This window comes from Tasmannia lanceolata, unplaced genomic scaffold, assembly GCF_043159265.1.
Source record: "Tasmannia lanceolata isolate RefF3 unplaced genomic scaffold, GAP_Taslan_0.1 ptg000012l, whole genome shotgun sequence".
Lineage (NCBI taxonomy): Eukaryota > Viridiplantae > Streptophyta > Magnoliopsida > Canellales > Winteraceae > Tasmannia > Tasmannia lanceolata.
The window spans coordinates 583,965-589,964 of NW_027518689.1; positions in this window are offsets into that span (position 1 = coordinate 583,965).

The window sequence follows — 6,000 nt, forward strand, 5'->3', positions numbered from 1 at the left end:
TTAGCTCGTTTAGTTTTTATGAAGGCTCGTGTTCGGCTCGGCTCGTTTAGTTTTCGAAAAAGCTCGGCTCGGCTCGGCTCGTTAAGTGGAACGAACCGAGCTTAAGCTCGGCTAGTCTCAAGAATGATAAAAAATACATCTGTGGGATTTGAATCCAAGCCCCCTCTAAATCCAGCGCCCTAACCACTCAGCCAAACTTTCATTTGTGATAAACCACCCACATTCTTTTATTTTACATATAAAAAGCAAACATAATCCAAGCTTTAAAGCTCGGCTCGTTTATGAACTGAGCCTAAAAAGCTCGCGAGCTTTTCCGAGCCGAACTATACAAAGCTCAAGTTCGGCTCGTTTATTTGGCGAGCCTAATTTTTGGGCTCGGGTTCGGCTCGTTTAGTAAATGAACGAGCCCGAGCCGAGCTAAATTTTTGGGCTCGGGTTCGGCTCGTTTAGTAAATGAACGAGCCCGAGCCGAGCTTTTAGCGAGCCAAACCCAAACATGTTCGCAAGCCAGCTCGGTTCATTTGCAGCCCTAATTATAAGTGGTTTATATAAGCCTAACAGTAGTTTAGAGTGTTTAGATAGTGTAAGCAGTGGTTTAGAGTGTTTATAAGTGTTTAAGATAGGGTAAGCAGTGGTTTGGAGTGTTTATAAGTTGTTTATATAGGATAAACAGTGGTTTAAAGTATTTATAAGTGGTTTATATAGGCTTAGCAGTGGTTTAGTGTGTTTATAAGTGGTTTATATAAGCCTAGCAGTGGTTTAGAGTGTTTATAAGTGGTTTATATAGGGTTAGCAGTGGTTTAGAGTGTTTAGAGAGAGAGAGGGGGAAGGTGAAAAGAGGCTTTTAGAGTCTTTTGACAATAATCTATTTATATCATTTATGGGTCAAAATAGAGGCTTCAAGAGTCTTGAAGGTTAAAGGGGCATCAAGCGTGACGCACGTTGAGAGAGACAAGTGGGGCCCACATAGTTGGCGATCTAAACCCTTCATTTTCGCTCCGACCATGGCTATTTCATGCCCCAAAAATCTTGCTAGTGGTATGATCATGACCGTTGGATTTGTAGAGGTTTCTATATTGTGTTGTTCATTTTATTGGATGGTTAGGAGCATCATATGGAGAAGATTTTTGGGAGTGGGGACCCACAAATTATTGATTTATATCATCTAATTATGCCCATAGCCCCATATTACCTTTTTCAGGGGAAATTGTGTGATACAATGCTATGACCCTGTGATTGATCTAAGCCGTTCATATGATAGCCCTTTGTTTAGATCTCATATGCCCAAAATTCTCACAATCGTAACCTTCGATAATGTGTATTGTTTGTTTTTTAATCTGAATCGTTGATTATGTGTATGTTTTAAAGCAACAGGTTTCATAATATTGGCTACTTTTTTTGGTATTTCCACCCATCCCTCTACGATGAAAAATTCCCACCTTATCATATGATCCGTATATAGTTAGTCATGGGTGTTCCCATTAATCAAGACAATATCGTCTTATTAGTGGATCTCCTCGACTATTTATAGATTAATCTAAGAAACATAGTTTTAAAAGGAGAGAGAGAGAGAGAGGTGAAACGACAGTAAAATGATAAAAAAAAGAAGTAAAAACATTTGTTTTCAAAATGAGGGTATTTTCGTCCAAAACCCACACAAACCTGTCAACATCACTTTTGATTGGTAATTTAGAAAACTCCCCCCAAACACGTCATAGTTAGTACAAAGCCCTTTGTTTTAGTCATTTTCCCTAAGGCTCTGTTCACTTACGTTCCCGGGAAAGCAAATCCCTGGAAAACAGTCTATTTTTTCCTTGACAAGATAGAATTCTGGTGTTCACTTGCTTTCCTGGGAAAATAGAATTACACATGTGGAATTTCTACAATAAGTAAAAAAATGACATGGAAAAGCCCATTTCCCTTCCTTTAGGGATTTCATTCCCGACAAAAAACACTTGGATTTCGTTTCCTTGGAAAACTAGTGCAAAAAGAAGGGCATGTAGTTTCCCTGGAAACCTTTTCCTGCGCAAGTGAACAGTCCAGAAACAGTCCAGGAAAACCTTTTCCTGCACAGATTCCTAATGCCACGTCAGATTCCCAGAAAACATTTTCTTTTCGTTTCCCGGGAAAACAAGTGAACAGAACCTAAAAAGAACAAAGAGAAATAATTAATCATATCATGATGTTGATTACCCTGACATGTACCACGTGTGCATTGAAGCTGGTGGGGACCACGAGTCACGCTAATGGTTACTTCAATGAAGCATTGGCAGCAGAAAAGACAAGTTCTGGGCAGTCAGGAATCACATTTTGGTAAATATCTAGACATTGAAGAGTATTTTCGTAACTATATATGACTGCATGTCATCGTCAAAGCCCTCTTGAAGATTGCCAGATAGTTGCAGAAGGAATATGAAATGACAAAAAGCAAAGGAGTGGTTGTAACGTAAGAGTGATTTCCCTCCTTGCTTATTTTTCTCTTTTTTATTTTTATTTTTGGAATTTTTACTATTAAATATAAAATGGCTATTGATATTGGCACTACCATGTTTGGACAATTGCACTGACTCATCCAGTCTTTTGTTATTTAAAGCAGCTTTGTAAGGTTAATACATTTCCAAATTGGTTACCGTATCATTATCCTTCCTAAAAAGGTCTGAAGCCAATTCAAAAAATAGGACAGGCTGAGCTTGTGTTATTAGTAGGGATTTGCTAGGGAATTTTTCTAAAAGTCATTTTTAAATGACTCTATCTCTCTACCTACTGCAGATTCTATCTTTCATAACAACATCAATCAACAATCAAACCATAATCTCTCGCACAGTCACCATAAGTTCAAGAATGGAGAAAATTGTCTTGATAGCATCCCTAACCCTAGCTGATTTCTCTTTTGGACAATCAACTTCTGGTCCTTCATCTTCGTCTGCATCATCATCGACCTCATCCTTTGCTCTCTGGCTGAGAGAAACCTCGAGGGACCGTTAGATCTTAACTGATTGCTTTGATGATCCCTGATACCTATCCGAGTATTAGAATGGGAATATAAATTATGTCTACCGAGGAATTGAAATAGAAATGGAAAGTAATGTCTATTACGATTCTTAAGAAATGGAATGTAATGTCTATGACTATGTTTGATTCCTGATTCCGGCAATCCAAAACACACCTGTAATGTTTTTGATAAAACTTTTTATTTAATGATCTCGTGCCTTTGAACCACCAAGTGATTGAGGGTTTTGCGAAGGAAAACTAAATTATTGATTGTTGTAGTACTTTGTTCTTTTCTGACAGATTTATTTTAAATAAAATTAGGGGAATGATATTTCCCCCTATTTGACGGATAAAATCCACCCCCGCCCCCGCGTAACGATTTCTGTGAGAATGGTTCACTACTTGAGGATAAATTCACCTCTTTAGCATTTTTTCTTACCTCTGAAAGTTAATAAGGATTTTATCCGTCCGGGGGGGGGGGGAGGATAACATTTCCCTAAAATTATATTTATTCTAAAGATCGACATCTAATGATCGATACGGAAGATGGCCTTGTCTTGATAAACAAAAAATTGACCATAATCCAACATACAGGTGGTGAATGTGCTGGGTGATTGGGACTGTTAAAATTACCCAATGAGTGTGGGATCAATGGCAATGAGTTAAACTTGTGATGACCAACAATATTCATGGACCTGACTGGACCATGTGGTATCAGGTCTCTGTCAAGTGTTTTTCTTTAACAAAATGACACTCATTTTAAAAGACATTTCCCTTTTTCTATGGTTGCCACATTCCACTAGGACGAAGTTTGGCTTTGTTTGGGACACTTCTCACCTTTTTGAGTTTTTGTAATAGGCAGAAACAGAAGAATGAGAATCTCTTGAAACGATTTCATGTTGCTTCGAAAAGACAATACTTTTTGGACAGTGATAAATCGACTCCCATATATCTTAAATCGACCCCCATGTGTCTATCTCTCTCCTCACTTTCCAAATTTTATAACTAGAAAGGCGCTCTCTTTTCCTTTTTAATTGGCTGTCGAGAGCTGTTTGGGAATTGTAATAGCTTTTAACAGCTGGTTAAATAATAAAAGATATGGTGAGTTTGTGTCACTATCAAAACATGGCAGTGCAAATATCAGCAGTCTTTCTAATATATTCACCTTTTGAAAATATTTCTCAGATGTCAAACTTTCTGGCCATTTAAGAGTTCCTTAAAAAGTCAAATTTTGACTTTCTGGCCACAACGAATCTATTGGCAGAAGTCAAATTTTGTAAGGGTTAGGCATGTGGCTCAATAATTGAGGCTTTGTATCTCAACCTAGAGGCAGCAGGGTTAATCCCAGCTTAACTACTGAAAAAAGCAACATTGGTACAATTTAACCTTTGCCATCTCTCTTCGTTGTGGGCCATACCCAAATATCGTAAAAATCAGATGATCTTAACCATCCGTTTCCTTAGCTTGAAAAGGGGAATGATATATCAAAACACTATCTCTTACGATGACAACACTCCTTATTTTCATACTTTCATAGTATGTCTTTGCTAGGCAATTTTGCGGAAGGCCATTTGGCTGCTCAATTTTGAAGGAGAGAGAACGGCCAAAGTTCACTTCAGCGAAAGTGAGCCACATTGCCTAGCAAATCTGTTAACTTACCAAAAAGGCGTTATTTATCTTTTATACTTTAACACTCCCCCGCACGTGTGGTCCACTTGGCAAACACGTGGCACATGTGGTCCCACTTTGAGCCAACCATAGCATGTGGATTTTTTTTTGCTATCCGGGAGGTTTGAACTCCTGATACCATGTTAACTTACCAACTTCTCCAAAAGCTTAAGCTGTTGGATAAAGCCGTTATTTATCTTTTATACTTTAACAAAATCCCTTTCTAATAGGATGAATATTAAAAGAGGAATGCTAAACTAAAGGGCACCCTTAAAAAACCATGTAGAAGGGTGCACCATCTCACCAAAGTACATTTATTACTCCTTTAATTTTATATTTTCTGTAGTCATTGTAATTGCACTTTGGTGAATGGTGGAATGAGGGCGCCCTTGTATCTGGTTTTTGCAAGGTGCCCTTCAGTTTAGCATTCCTCAGATTGAAATTCTCTAAATAGTTATTAACACCCAATTTAACAAGTGTTCAATCAAAGAGTGCTGCTTTGGAAAACGTGAGTGGAACTGGGCAAATCCCTCTACCACATTGCCTGGAAGGGATAGTTTTGTCATTTTAAGAAAACAAAAGCCAATAAAAACAGGAAAATGATATGGGGACCAGCAATGGGAACCCGCCATGTGTGCAAAAACAAATTAGTTTTTGTTGATTTTCCTAAACCTAGAGATTGCTCACGTCACTCGTGAGGATGTGGCGATAATCAATTAGTTGGGTTCCCTTTTCGTGGTGCTCTAGGTTTCCCTACCATTTACTCATAAGAAACACTCTTGGTTACCGACCTAGTATCATTTTTCTCAATAAGATGAGCCCTTTAGTTTAGCATTATTAAATTTCTCTAAAAAATTTGTTAACAATCAATCTAAACAGTGTTCAATAAAGTGAAAGGTGCCTTTAAGGAAGGATATTTGAATTTTTATAGGGTACACAAATGTGTACCGCTTGGCCGGGTAAGGACAGTTGCCCACAAGAATAGGGCGGCAAGTGCACGAGGCTCCTACCGTTGCGGGGTCTGGTGAGGGCTAGATGTACGCAGCTTTAACTTTGCTTTGCAGAGAGGCTGTTTCCGTGACTCGAACCCGTGACTGGCCAGTAGACCTTCGATTGGAGAAGTTTTCGACCTTCGATTGGAGAAGTTTTCAATGTGAGGACTACTAACCGTCCTTTCCTCCAGTTACGTGGTCAACGGTTAGGATCGTATCACGTGTAATTGTAGAATGAGGCACGTATCATCAAGTCCATGTGATTTCGTTATGGGATTACCGCACGTGTCAGCCACAGATTGCCATGAAGCCACGAAAGGACTTAGTTATAATTCCCAAACTGCACTTA